General features: G+C 46.7%; 1 protein-coding gene across 1 annotated transcript in view; it reads left to right on the top strand.

The window, feature by feature from the left end:
- The first annotated feature begins 14,715 nt into the window (after positions 1-14,715).
- TSKU (tsukushi, small leucine rich proteoglycan) overlaps positions 14,716-15,807 on the top strand; it is a 96,963-nt gene continuing 95,871 nt past the window's right edge. Inside the window, exon 1 of the mRNA XM_078658518.1 lies at positions 14,716-15,046. The gene's annotated coding sequence lies outside the window, so the exon portion shown is untranslated. The remainder of the gene's footprint in view (positions 15,047-15,807) is intronic.

Below are 15,807 nucleotides of genomic sequence, written 5' to 3'. Positions count from 1 at the left end.
AAGTCGGTAGCACCCAATGCTAGTGGCTGACTACCAAACTTTTTTTTATTGATGGATCCTATGGTTAGAAAGGAGAATCTCTCCTTATTGGGCAACTTCACCAATGCCATGCCATGATGAGCACTCCTGTTGAAGTTTGTGCCCTCAATTGAATCAAGGGTTATCAACCCTGTGTGTAGTTACATTTCTATGCCTCATATGTTTAAGGGTCCCCAGACGTCAATGTATAAATTCTTTGATGTGTCTATATTGGCTAGTACTAATACCGATAGTGCAGCGAGCACTTCAATTGCCCCCAATTTATCACACCGCCATGTCAATGCGATGCATTTCTTTTTCATACGGGACCAGCGGCGTCCTGGGCGGCAAAGTCGGTGCGCAGTGATGCACATGTGCATTTGTGGAGGGTCATTCACAGACTGCTGATATGCATCAGGGAGTAACATGCTGACATGTTGGGGTCACATCTGTGTGTCATCACTTAGGAACACATTGGTATATGTGTTTGCGAGACAAGGAAGGTACTGTAATTTCCACTGGTCATAACATCATTATGTGTGACTGTGCACAGGTAATGTTGCATTCACGCATGTGCTCATGCGAATGTAGTAATCCTTGCACATGTTGTGACGTGTGCTATTGTGTAATTGGTTGTGTCATGATATGTTTGCCCAGTGTATTCACGCAATTGCAATGAACCTATTTCTACTCTTATTTCAGCATCAACACAGGGCAGCAAAGGAGATAGGGCCGAGAAGGGACACAGAGGGAACCACTGGCCCAGAGGGTGATGGGAGTGCCATGGAGAAGCTACTCGGCGACCTATCCGCATTTTCAAGCTCCAGTGGCCGCTCCATGGTGGTGGCAGATGCCCCTGGACCTGTGTCCGCAACAGCCATGTCCATCACCCCCATTCCATCTTCATCCTCCCTGCTGCTCCCCAATCAGTTGTCTGGGCCTGCTCCCCTAAGAAGGGGATAGTCTCCTTTAAACCAGGCACCTCACCTCCTGCATCCCCTGCTGCCCTGTGTGTGGAGGCAATTTACATTTTTGGGTCAGACTGCAGTGCTGAATGCCATCTAGGTAAAAGAAAACAGCTAACTCAGATGGTGTCATACCTGGAAGGCCTTCACTTTGATATGTCTGGCCTACAGGGATATTTTAGGGCTCTGGCTTTCACACTTACAGCAGTCTTCCAACAATTCAACCTTTCTACTGCACCTCCTGCAATTTCTCCATCCACAATCCCTATTCCCATACCTTCCCAAAGCACACATACACATCAGCCTGCATCCACGTCAACATCATCATGCAGCAAACGAAAAAGACAAACATAAGAAGAAAAAAGACAGCAAGGAGACTAACCAAGCACTCACCACCCTCACCGCCACATCCAGTGACATACACATACACCACACCCCCATACCCAGCCACAACCACTTCCGACACCACACACAGAGACACCACCAACCACTGCACACCGAGGCACCACACCCACAGCCACTACCGACATCACACACCCAGACCACCATTTTCTGTAAATACATTAATATATTTATTTTAACAATTAAAAACATCATAATGAAATCTTACATAACATATTTATGTTGCTCATGTACTTTCATGTTCGCACACATTTTATATAATTTTTTCACATAAGCTTTTCCATCTCAAAGTAGCACATAAACAATAGATATAGTCCATAAATATATATGATATGTTACTATTGATTAACATATTTATATTACATTTTAATGTATATTTTACAAATATTTGTCTTTATTACTTTTTTATATTAGAAAATGAGGCTTCATGTAATTTCACATAATATATATTCATGTTGCTCATATATGTTTATGCTCTTTTACATATTTAACTAATTATTTTCAATAATACATTTTAATTAAATCTAAATAGTACAGGCACAGTTTTGAAACAATATATCTAGTTTAAACGTATATATTATATTGAACTATTGATTAATTATATTTATATCTGTAGTATATTTTAATATATATATTTACCAATAATTTTGTATTTATTTATCATATTTTGCACACTTTTTTTATCATAGACGTGTATTATGTGTACATACTTACTGGTTTGTATAGGAAAAATCTCTTTTCTATTTTCATTTAGCTGCCAGTTTTTTTGTTTTGAGTGTTCCATTTTTGCATTTATTTTGGGTTAACTCTTGCCAATTTGTGCAAATTTGTGTTTTGTCGATTGGACGAGGATCATGGACATCAGCTGCAAATTGCAAGTTGAAGTTTATTGTTAAATGAGGTTGGGTAATGTTTGCTAAGGATTAAGTTATTGTTGAGTGCTTTTAAATGAAATGTATTTTGTATGCATTTGTTTTGAAATACTTGTTTGTTTCTTATTTTTCCGCATTTTGTATTACTGTGGCATTGATATATATTTATTAATAATTTTATATTAAATTGTTCATTTATCAGTCTTATTGTGTCTTGTTTTCAAGGTAGTGTAGTATTTTATTATTTATAATGATTTTTACTTTGCATTGTTGTATTTTGTATACTTCTTTAGCCTTTTAAGAAATGTAAGGTTTCATTTGGGTAGTATATTGTTCTGTTTTAAGTTCTTTGTCCCTTTTTGAGGATGTCTACAAATTGGTGTAGGGTAGGATGGCTTCGGCCAAATGTGACTTGGAAGGCATTGTGCCATCCTTCCACTGCATTGTTGACTTTTGATTCTTGAGACATGGTGCTGTCATATACATTCCACCATGGTGTTTGGAACTTGGGTTGGCATATCTGGCCAGAACAGTGCAGTCTTCCAACCCAAATGTCTTCAACATAGTCCATTAGGGGACTTAAGTTCGGTTTGTGTACTTGGTAGTAGGTGGAGTCTATTAGAATGATGTAGTGGTCAACTACATATGTGACTGGTACATATGTAAGGACTATTAATTTGTTTATTTAAGAAATGACTAGGATGTTTATCGTATATTCTACACTTAGGTGGCCATTACAATGCCAGTTGGACTGGCTTCTGCGATCCTATTAGCGGTGGTCGGAGCGCCGCGGTATCATCGGAAGTAGTCGGTCCGACCGCCGGATTACAATGCATGCGTATACAGTGAAATCTGACCACCACAGTTCCTCCGACTCCACCAGGAAATGTGGACAGCAGTGGAGTTGGAAAGAACCAATGGAGCTAGTCAGAGAGCGGACCACCTCACAAACTGCCCTCCTGATTACGATGCGCCTTTCCGATGGTCCAACCACCTCACCAGAACTGGCGGAAAGGGAGGGAAAGAAGACTGAAACACACATGTACACAGCTCCTTACATCCTCTGCCACCATGAAGCAAACCCAACACGTTCTGCTGCTGCTGTACCTGCTCGTTGCCACCCAAAATCCGCACTGTTGCTGATGCAACCGCCAGTAAGTGTCACACCTACCCTTGTATATGGAGCCCTCAACAAATCAATGCACCACCATAGAAAAGCAGGCGTGTAGCTTGCTCAGTATGAGTTGGGTTGTGTGAGCAACATGTTTCCGAGTCATCACGCTGGGACATCTTGCCAATACATATTTCATGAGAAACAGGACATGAGGGGGCCTGAAGGGACAGTGGAAAGAGTGAGTAGTGAGAGTTGTGTAGCAGGGCTTGAAGTGGTCCAGGGTCTGCCGGCCGTTAGCACCGGCAGGTCAAAAAAGCAGATGCAGAGAGGGCTCCCATCGGACTCTCCATATTTGCCCTCACCATCAGTGTGCGAAATATATTCAACTCTGCAGCAGTACCACATTCCACTGGCGTAGATGTAACTGCAAAGAGACTCATAATACTCCATTGCCAGTGTTGTCACCAACTATAGTGAATACTAAAGTCTTTCAACTAAAGTGAGTGTTATCATGCACTGCATTTACCACAATGCACCTGGGTAAATTGGGTGCTGGTGTGCCAGGCAGTATGCCTCCCCTTCCTTTTGTGACAAACCCAAGTTCACTGGATTTTACCAGGAGCAGGCACGGCTGGCACAGGTAAGAGCGGTGGGGTGGTGGGGCGGGGTGGATTGAGGGGGCGGGAAGTCAAGAGACGACCGGATAGGTAAAACTAAATAAAAGATTAATAAAAACCACATACATTGCACCCGCCGCATCGCTGAGTCGGCGTTTGATTAGCGCAAGGTAAGTGGTTTGATTTTTTTAAATTTATTTTTAGCTATCCCGTCGTCTGTTGACTCCCCCCTTCACCACTCACCCACCCCACCACTGACCAGGAGCAATAAATATTGAAGTCCAGTCAGGACAACTGTTAATTAGGACCTTGGGGTGAATAGAACGCACATTGTTTCTTATGAAATTAGTGTTGCAAAACAGCAACGATCTGAGTATCCCGTATGCAACAAAGGAAAGTTTTCACTATCACCATGTTATCCCTAATCCAAGGTGCCAAACTTGGAATGTAACAGTGTATCTGATAAACACCAAACCCATTGATATGAGCTCTAACCAGGTGCAGCATTTACATCCCCAAAAGTTGTCTCACCTGTAATGAGGCTCTATGAATGGTTTCCTCCAGAAAAAGGCTAAAGGTTGCCGAGAACATGCAAAGCAGAATAACAAATGGTAACAATGTTACTGCCCATTGTTTCTCATTTATTAGTATTCTACAGAAATATAGAGGTAATGCTAAGATGCCATGGTTATTGCCGCTGTAGTTGAGGGAACTTGTTATCTAAGAAGGAACACATACACATTCCAACATTACGTCAATAGTATTGCGTGCACACTAATCATTAAGTTCTGTTTATATAAATTCGGCCCAGAATCTCAGCAGAAAGAGAGAGACTTCTTTTCTTATCAGAACCATCCTCTGGTACCAAACTTTATTTTATTTGTAAAGAGCAAAATCCCCATGTTCCAAAAGATGCTATGTCTACTCCATGAATCCTTCAGCAGTCGCACCACTACATATGCCTTTCAATACAGGAACCATTGTCCTGTATGTTGCATCTATTTAGGCCATGATTAACTATGATCTATCCCACTGCTACCCTTCTCAATCCAAATAACTGACTAACATATCCACCACTCAAATTACTTTCATATTTCACTGTACTAATTCACCACTTATCCTTTATGGGTTCCGGAGTAGCGTGCTACTCGACGAAAAAAGCGATTCAACTCCCCATCAGGTGTAACAAGCTCTATATAAAGGCAAACCTTTTTTCCCTCTTCTATCCCTCTGCTATCCTTCCGAATCTAAATTACTGACTAACCTATCCACCACTCAAATTACTTTCATATTTCACTATACTTATTCAACACTAATACTTTATGGGTTCCGCAGTAGCATGCTACTCGCCAAAAAAGCGCTTCGACACCTCGTATGGGGTAATAAGCGGTAAGTGCTATATAAATGCACTTACAAAACAATGCAATTGCAATGATGCAACAGATGCTCAATAACTGAGAACAGTGTCCATGTAATCGATAAAACTTTCAATATAATTTTGAGGCACATATAATTCAATTGATTAGAATGAGAAGGACTGTGAAAATATTATAGGTCTGAGGAAGTCGTACAGAGATTCAGTGGTAGAAGTGGGCGGGATCGGAAGGGCACGGTGTGCCCCTTCTTTTAAAAATTATTTCAGTTCGTTCCCCTACTTCTTTTGTTCAAAAAAGCATCCCGGGACGGCAAGAATAGTCCAACTTAAAAACGATAACTTTCATTCAGATTGTGTGGTGCCAGGGGCAGCTCGCACTTCTCTGTTGCAGCAGCCCCCTCCCCCCACCCCCCCCCTGCCCCCCCGAGCTCTCAGACTGAGGACAGGCCCATTGTCATTCCGATTGAGGCGGATTATCTCCTTTCGAATGGCAGTGCGCCGCCTTCTGCTTTTAGCATATCATGCTGAGTTAGTGATTACAAAGGAGCTTTCCCCAGACAGAGTACTGTGGGGAACTTGCCACCATGTGAAATTTGACAATGTTTTACACAGAGTCACTGGGCAGGAGCAATGAAGGGACAGAAGAGGAGACAGGGAAGGAGAGGTGATGGGGCGGGAGAGTTGACCGGGCAGGAGAAGTAATGGGCAGGAGAAGTGACGGGCAGGAAAAGTGACGGGGCAGGTATAAGTGACAGGGAAAGAGAGGCAACAGGGATGGAGAGGTGACAGGGCAGGAGCGGTGACGGGGCAGGAGAGGTGACGAGGCAGGAGAGGTGACGGGCAGAAGAGGTGACGGGGCAGGAGAGGTGACCAGGCAGGAGCGGTGACCGGGCAGGACAAGTGACGGGGCAGGAAAAGTGACGGGGCAGGAATATTGACGGGGCAGGAAAAGTGACAGGGCATGAGAGGTGACGGGTCAGGAGCAGTGATGGGACAGGAGAGGCGACAGGAAAGGAGAGGTGACGGGCAGGAGAAGTGATGAGGCAGGAGAAGTGCCGGGGCAGGAGCAGTGATTAGGCATGTGCAGGAGCGGTAACCGGGCAGGAGCGGTGAACGGACTGGAACAGTGAACGGACTGGAGCAGTGAACGGATAGGGGCAGTGAACGGATAGGGGCAGTGAACAGATAGGGGCAGTGAACGGATAGGAGCAGTGAACGGGGCAGGAGAAGTGAAGGGACAGGAGAAGTGATGGGACAGGAGAAGTAACAGGGCAGGAGAATTGACAAGGCAGGAGAAGTGAAGATGCAGGAAGAAGTGACAGGGAAGGAGAGGCAACAGGGATGGAGAGGTGACAGGGCAGGAGAGGTGACCGGGCAGGAGAGGTGACCGGTCAGGAGAGGTGACGGGGCAGGAAAAGTGACGGGTCACGAGCAGTGACGGGACAGGAGCAGTGACGGGACAGGAGAGGCGACAGGAAAGGAGAGGTAACGGGCAGGAGAAGTGATGAGGCAGGAGAAGTGCCGGGGCAGGAGCAGTGATTAGGCATGTGCAGGAGCTGTAACCGGGCAGGAGCAGTGAACGACTGGAGCAGTGAACAGATAGGAGCAGTGAACGGGGCAGGAGAAGTGATGGGACAGGAGAAGTGATCGGACAGGAGAAGTGATGGGACAGGAGAAGTGATCGGGTAGGAGTGCTGACCGGACAGGAGCAGTGAACGGCAGGAGCCGTGAACGGCAGGAGCAGTGAACGGGCAGGAGTAGGGAATGGGCAGGAGTGCTAACCGGATAGGAGCAGTGAACGGCAGGAGCAGTGAAAGGGCGGGAGCAGTAACCGGGCAGGAGTGGTGACTGGGCAGGAGTGGTGATGGGGCAGGAGAAGTGACGGGCAGGAGAGGTGACGGGGCAGGAGAGGTGATGGGGTAGGAGATGTGACAGGGCAGGAGTGGTGATTAGGCATGAGCAGGAGTGGTAACCGGGCAGGAGAAATTAAAGGACAGGAGCGGTGAACGGGACAGGAGCGGTGAACGGGACAGGAGCGGTGAACGGGGCAGGAGCAGGGAACGGGGCAGGAGCAGTGAATGGGGCAGGAGCGGGCAGGAGCAGTGAACGGGGCAGGAGAGGTGATCGGGCAGGAGTGCTGACCGGACAGGAGCAGTGAACGGGCAGGAGCGGTGATGGGGCAAGAGCAGTAACGGGCAGGAAAAGTGATGGGGCAGGAAAAGTGACGGGGCAGGAAAAGTGACGGGGCAGGGAAAGTGACGGGGCAGGAAAAGTGACGAGGCAGGAGAAGTGACTGGGCGGAAGCAGTGATTGGGCAGGAGCAGTGATTAGGCCGGACTATGTCATTCGCAACTTTTTCTTTTTATTGCTCCCTCCCTCTCCACTGCACTGCATATTTATTTCCCATGCTGTCTTTTTTCTTTGGTTTGCTTCCTTACTGCCGGCCTACTATGTAATGTAATGTCCTTTCTGCTGTTTAATGTGTATATGTAAAGCACTCTGATACCTACGGGTCAAGCTAGCGCTATATAAAACTTTTTTTTAAAAATGGGTAGGTTCCTGCCCGTTCACTGCAGGATCAGTGAACGGGCAGGAGCGGTGAACAGGCAGGAGTGGTGAACGGGCAGGAGCAGTGAACGGGCAGGAGCAGTGAACGGGCAGGAGTGGTGATGGGGCAGGGGAAATGACAGGGAAAGAGCGGTGACGGGGTAGGTGAAGTGACTTGTACTTATGTTCCTTGCCTATTTATTTATATACTATTGCATGACATCCACTGATGTGTCTGCAAAGCATACCTGTGGCCCCCAAATTTTGTCCTGAATTTTGACTTCCTGTCCTGAATTTTTGTCCTGAATTTTGACTACTTGTCCTGAATTTTGACTACTTGTCCTGAATTTTTACACTTACCATGCTGAATTTGCGCCCATGCCATTGTTCCTGCTTATATTTTGCACGGTTTACATAAACCTGTATTCCCTATGAGTATTTGCTTTTTCCTGAATTATACCTCAAATAAACATGTTTATCCATTCGTGATCAGAGACTCCCTGCTCTTGCCAGTCGGGGACTTGCCGTGTTTGTTTGGAGGAGACGACGACTTGGGGCGATAACACCGGACCAGCGGGACAGCGGTACTGCGAGGACCAGGTAGCATAGAGGCATAGCCATCAGCCGCACCTGGGTCTTCCCGCCACGCCTCCCTGCCCTTCATAGCGCTTCGCGGCCCCCGCTACGCTGGTTATAGCTGAGGTATTTTATTGTTGTCCAGTGGGATTTTGTACTTGCTTTTTTTTTGTTCCCTATTACCGAGCTGCTCTGTGGACTACAGCATTGAGGGACTAACCACTATGGCTTTACGTTCTGGGAAAGAAAGAATTGTACAGGTCTCAACAAAGAATGGGATGGTGTCTGGTACCCTTGACCATTTTTTTAAACGAGCATCAGGTATTTTAGAAAAGGAGATAGCTTTTGTTGAGAAGCGCTTATCCGTTGATCTTATAACTGAGAAGCGCTCGTCCCTGAGCAAAATTGGTTCAGTAGTATCCCCCATAAATTTAAGCCATCAAGCCCCTTTAGTGACCCAAAGCCCAAGTCGAGATTTTACATCTATGGCTTTGGACTTTGAGGCGGACTGTCCCTTACTAAATACCAATACAACCATATCCAGCACGATGACGACTAGTTTATACAATAGTGTTGGTGATCCTCCTCTCTACCATAGTCCTGTACAAAAAACCCAAACTGAGGGTAAATCGAACAACTCTTACCCCAGTAAAAGGAAGAGAGGGAGCCAACTTCAGAAAGGGGGCATTGCTAAAATGCCGAAAAACAATGGTTTAACACAACCTATGCACACTTTTCACAACATAAATAGCCCCCCAATTCCCACGGTGGCACCCATTGATACTGTTGATCAATGCCTGTCCAGTAGATCAGACGACGATCTCTTGGGTAAAATAGAAATACTTGTGAAATCTTTGATGTTACCCTTATTGGAACGTACGCAGCTGATCAATTCTAAACTGGATCTGCTGGAAAACCTAGTTATAGATAATTCCAATACGTTAGATAAACTAGTAAAAGGACAACATAAAGGAATGGAGTCACTGCCTAATTCTCAGAACAATGGGGTTGTATCAAAGATGGTTTCTTCAGTTATTACTGATTTATCGAACCCTCAGTCGAGTAGTCCACGAGTGGAATTGCCCCGTGTTTGTAATAATCCTCCGGCTTCTACTAAGGGCACGGCTACGAGGGAAGGTGTGGCGTCTACAACTCAGCCCGCTCCTCGAGTGCGGCCATTAGTGGACAGCCCAAGGGGCATGATAAACTGGGGAATAAGGCAGTCAAAGAGAGGCTTCAATGTGTAAATGTACCTCCTGAGTCCGTTCCCTATACTATTATCTTGACGGGAGTCCCAGCCATAAGGGAGGGTAAAATACAATCATATAGGGACCTGAAAACTAAAGTCACCTTCTGGCTAAATAGAGTTAGCTGGGTTGGACACTGCCCTAAAGATCTAGAGGGCGATTGCGTTATAATTAATTTCAGGGACAAATGGGTGGTGGATTTTATCCGCAGAGAACCAAGGTTTGTAAGGGTGGGTGAAGTTCAATCTTTAGATCTCCACTACTTCTATCCCCAAAGAAGCAGTGACTCTCTCTCTCTCACCCATTTAAGCCTCGAGGGAGAAGTCCTATTAGAAGACCTCGCCCTGATCGGGCAACATACTTTCCATTTTTTCCACGCCTGTTTAACCGGTTTGAGCCCCTCTCAGGCTTGGAGGGAGTTGATTGACTTCTGTCCAAGCCAGGCTGTAACACCCAGTTCAAGAGCTCCAGAAGGGTTTCTGATGGTATGTGTATACCGAGGGCTGGGGAAGATAGTAATGGTGATCTGGCACAGTGTAGGACTAAGGAGATGGTTATGGTGAGATTGAGAGATGTTCAGGGGATGGACAGGACCCCCCCGATCCTCTGCTTAGTGACCTAGTAGATAGAAAAACACTGATTGAAGGTGGGAGGACAACAGACCCCAATCTAGGGTCCCCTGAATCAAGCCAACTTACCCTTCAGGATTCCTCACTCAAAATTGCCTCGTGGAATATTGCAGGGCTGAAGGGGAAAATAGATCTAGCAGAGTGGGCAGACTTTGTAGACGATTATGATATCCTGATTTTCCAAGAAAGTTGGGCTCCGGATCCCATTTTCCGACTAGGTTATCTCAACTTATTTAAAACCGCCATTAGGGGTAAAAAAGGCAGAGCATCCGGTGGCCTAAGAATCTGGGTGAGGCAGTCTCTTAACTATAGGCCCTCTGAAGTGTCAGGGACCAACCCAGATATTCTTGGGATAAAGCTCAGTAAGGATAAATACCAGGAAATTTTTATTATTAATATATATGCTCATGGTTTACCTGGAGGGCGGTGCCCGACAATTATTGGAGCTTTAGACTCACTCCTGAATTCAATTGGAAGGGACAAGTTTTAAGTTGTGGCGGGGGACCTAAACTGTACTTTCGAACCACTTCAGTGTGAGGGAGAGAACTTGTATGCCGAAGAAGATGCGCTATGGAATGTTCCACATCTTGACCTAAGCCCAATTAAGAAGGGGACGGAGGCAGCTCTTCATTGGTTGGGACTTTGTCTCGAATGGGGGCTGAGAGCGGCAACCGGACGCTCAAACTCTGATAAAATGGGCCGGCCAACATCCGATAATGGTATTAGCACAAGTTGCATTGACTATATTTTAATTAAAATTGAGTTTTGGTCACTACTTGATGATATGACGATCCTTGCGCGCCCAGAGAGTGACCATAACCCGTTGGTCTTAAGTTTCAAATCCAATGTCAACTCTGGGCACAGTGGCCCGACCAAGTGTGCTACAGCCGAGGCTATCCTCACCAACGATAGGCGTAGGGTTCGTTGGAGCAGGATAATTAAAGAACCCGCTATTTTAGATAGGATTTCTCACGAAGTCTCTTCTCCCCGATGTGCTATCCAGGCTCTGACTAATCCCACAGGGTCATCCGACCAGTTAATAGTACTCCATGAACAGCTATTTGGTAAACTAAAAGTTCTCTTAACTAAAACCGTTAAATCCAGACAAGCTCTGGCAGTGCCGCCAGGTAAATATTGCTATAATAAATCATGTCGTCAGGCTTATAGTTCCCTGACTAAATCCATGAAATCCAGGGTGGTAGACGATGTTAGAAAGGCAAGGCTCACGTATAAGAAGGCCCAAATGGAAGCCAAACGAGCATGGGATCAAAAATCGTGGGCAGGATTTATACGAAGAGTGTAGGTCCTCAAACCAGATTAAGTTTTGGCAGGTCATAAAATGGGGTGGGAACCAGGATTCGCAAACTCCGGCTAACCATGTACCCGCTGAGAACTGGGTTGAGTATTATGCACCCCAATTTAAGGGCCCTGATCCAGATCCTGGGTGTAGATTGGTTATTTCCGCGCCTGTGCTCCCATTGCCATGTTCGCCTCTAGTGTTTGAACACATCGACGCTGAGGCTGCGCTGGGATTGGTCCAAGCCGGCAAAGCTCCGGGTATGGACTGTATCCCGGCTGACCTATTCAAATATGATCTGTCGATTTGGGTGCCATATATCACTATCCTTGCAAATGCCATTGCAAAAGGGGCACGGATCCCGGTCTCATGGAAAGGGGCTGAAATCCTACCGATTTTTAAAAAGGGGGATCGTTCGGCACCGGGCAATTATCGTCCGATAAGCTTAATAGATGCCATTCAGAAAGTCATCTCTAGAATGGTATTGGCTAAAATACAGATTTGGATTGATAATGAGAATATTTTATCCCCTATGCAAGCTGGCTTTAGATCAAGCATTAGCACCAAAGACCAGGTGCTGAGATTTATCATGATCTATTGGAAGGTGGTGTTATTGGGTGGAGGAACCTTATACGCAGCGTTTTTGGACCTTAGGTCTGCTTTTGACCTTGTGCCAAGAGAAAAATTATGGGCTGCCTTGAGAAAAATGGGAATGCCTTGCGATTTGTTGGAATTAGTCATAAGATTACATGAGGATAATTTTGCACGGGTAAGATGGGGTAGACAGGGGCAGGTAACCGAGCGATTTATAGTCAATCACTGTGTCAGACAAGGGTGTGTTCTTGCCCCGACTTTGTTCCTGCTATTTATAAATCAAGTAGTGCAGTTCTTTGCAGACTCATCCACTGATGCCCCTGTCCTGGGTGGTACAAAGTTTCCCCTTCTTATTTTTGCAGATGACACCTCATTCTCTCTAAGACTCGCAAGGGTCTTCAGACAGCGATAAACAAGTTTGAGGTTTTCTGCAAATCGAATGACCTACAGGTGAATGTGAGTAAAACGAAATTTATGGTTCTAACAAAAAATAGACTGCTGAAGAGTCATGTAAGCATGAATGGCATGGAATTAGAACAGGTGGAAGTAATGACCTACCTTGGGGTAATCTTAGAATATAGGTTAAAATGGAAACCCCAACTCGATGCACTCTGTTTAAAATTAGTTCAACTAACAGGGTGCCTAATTAAGGAGCAAAGAACCTCACAAGCAAAAAGGATAGCGCCGGCATTAAAAATATATGATGCAAAAATAAGTTCTGCAATCATGTATGGCGCAGACCTATGGGGTTTTTCAGACCTTTCCCAGTTGGCCAGGATCCAAAATAATTTCTTACGAAATCTGGTTGGTCTTCCACAATAAACTCCTATGAAACCCTTATTGCTCGATATGGGCTGCCGCTCAATTGTTGATGTAGCACGGTATAGGATGTTAGCATTGTGGCGGAGATTATGGACAACACCGGAACTGGTTCTTTTCGTTAATGAGATCTCAGATGTAAGATCTATTGCGGGTTCAGGCAATCTTCCCTGGTTTAGAGAAGTTAAGCTTATGTTGGGAAATATGGGACTAAGTCTGTTGTGGACGGACCCTGGAAATAATGCCTTTCCTTCAAAAGGTGAATTTAAGGCATTAAACTGGGCGTCTATAAGATATCAAACTGTTGCCCAGACAGAGTCCATCTCATTGACTGATAGGTTCCTGGCCCACAAGCTTGACCCCTCATTGGAGGAATACTGGGACGTCATCACAGAGAGCAATGATAGGAAGCTTTATCATCAGTTGAGAGTTGGGACGTTACCTGTGAGGACTTTTACAAATAAGTGGTGCGTACAGTCTTCTGAGTATTGCCCTTGGTGTAGGGATCAAAGGGAATCAATAGGACATATTTTCTTTGCCTGCCCTGCATACCTCGCCCCCCGGAGAAAATGGTTGAAACCAATCTGTTCTAAATTGAGAACGAGGGTGAGTGCGGAGGCGCTTTGTTTTTTAAGAACTAACACATCTGAGATTGTGTCTATTGCAGTAGCAAAGTTTTTGGGGTGGGCCTGGATTATTAGAGCTAGGCACCAATATACGAGTTGATTAACTGACAGTTTTATCTCTTTAATACAATCGTACGTCTGTAATTGCAATTTAATAATGTTTTATGCTTCATCTGGTTGTATAATATGTTCGACCCCTTACACAGTGATTTTATGTGTGTCGAAATTAACTGTTGCACCTTAGGGTTGTATGAAATTAGTTTTTAATGTTTTTATATGGGGCATCTTGTCTTTTAATATTGTCAAGACTGTTGTGCTTTATGTATATTTTTTATGTATGATGTCTTTTATGATGAAATATTTCGAATAAAGACGTATGAACTATGAATTAAATAACGTTATAAGCTGTAACTGGTCAGTGAAATGCTAAACGTACTAAAAATTGGTACGTTTTGCGGTTTCTAGCCACACACCTGTCTTCGCCCACTGATCCAATCTTCGGTTATTCCCGCCCCAAATGACGAAAAACGTGATGGCTGAAGTATACATGGAGAAAACATATAATGACCTAGTGTTGTGTGTTTGTTGCATTTAAGAAACACAACAATATTGGGAGGAATTTGTATAAAAAAGAACTTAGCGATTAGTGCACAGGCATTTATTTATCGATCTATTATAAATGAACGGGATTAAAAGACATATTGCAAGAAAAAAAGTGTTAGTCCACCCAAGGCCTCCCGTTCAGATTTTGGGCCCGTGGGTAGGCATCTGAATCTCAGATGGTCTACGTTGACCCTGCGCTGCACGGTACGTCTCCTGTCTGAGCGGGAGAAGGCTGGGGCTGGGGCAGTGTCCGGGCGAGCTGTGCAGATGCGGGCGCCAGATGTGGAGTTTCTTCCACCAGAGGCGGGCGGTGCGCGGGCTCAGCAGGCAGGGCGCCCGTAGCAGGCAGGCAGGCAGGCAGGCAGGCGGGTCTTTGGAGACGCTCCCTGGGAGGAGGGGCCTGGAGGAGCATTCAGAGCCGGGAGGGGAGGGCGGTGTGTGGGAGGGAGCGAGCCCGCCCGTCTGCTTGGAAAGCAGCGCTGGACGAGGACGGAGCCGGCGTTGGAAGAGGCTGGAGCGACCAGTGACCACGAGGAGAGGAGAGGGGGACGACGGAGCCTCCGCCACAAAGAGGCCAAGTGTCGCACCGGGGGAGAGGCTCCGAGGCCCGCAGGACCGGGGAAGGTCCCTCTGCAGACACGGCTCCGCCGCGGCCCGGGAAGCATGCGAGAGAGCTGCCGGGGAGCTTCGGTGGAGCTGGACGGGCCGCCCGGCGGGGACCGACCGGAGGGGCTGCGGACAGCAGGTACGGAGGGACCCCATGCATGGCACACCTAACCGCCCCGAAGCACTGCCAGGACCCCCTGACCGCCCTGCGGGCACCCGGCTTTACCACGCTTAGTTGTGCCCTCTTTACCGGCCTGCGCACACTCCTCGGCTCTGCCACCTTTGGTTGTACCCTCTTACAACCCTGCACACACCCAGCTCTGCCCCCCCTGAGTTGTGCCCCTTAGCGCCCGCTGTGCCACCCTTCGTTCACTGCAAGCCCCTGAGATGTCCCTAAATCGTTCCTGCTCTCTGATGCCTGAAGCTCTGATACTCCTAGGGGACACCGGGCCCTGCTGCCTGCAGTCCCCTTACCTACGTGTGAACGCCTAACATTTACCGCCCTGTGCACACCCGCCTCAGCCACCCTGAGTTCTACCCTCTTACCGCCCTGTGCACACCCGGCTCTGCAATCTAGTTTTAACCCCTCTCCTGCCCCTGCACACCCGGCTCCGCACTCTGTAGCCTTCACCCCCTCCCCTGACTGTGGACACTTGGCTGCACACTCTGTATGTAGCCTTTGACCCCCTCCTGCCTCTGCACTCCTCTGTAGCCTTTGCCCCCTCCTCTCCTGCTTGCGAACTCCCGGCTCCACAGTCTGTAGCCTTTGACCCCTCTCCTGTCTGTGCATTCTCGGCTCTGCACTCTGTAGCCTTTGCCCCCCCTCTCCTGCCCGTGCACACCCGACACTGACTCTGTAGCCTTGGCCTTTCCTCTGCCTGTGCGCACCCTGCTCTGCTG

The sequence above is a fragment of the Lissotriton helveticus genome, chromosome 8 (genome assembly GCF_964261635.1).
Source record: "Lissotriton helveticus chromosome 8, aLisHel1.1, whole genome shotgun sequence".
Lineage (NCBI taxonomy): Eukaryota > Metazoa > Chordata > Amphibia > Caudata > Salamandridae > Lissotriton > Lissotriton helveticus.
Note: the sequence above shows the minus strand (reverse complement) of the source record. Positions and strands in the feature narration are given on the sequence as shown.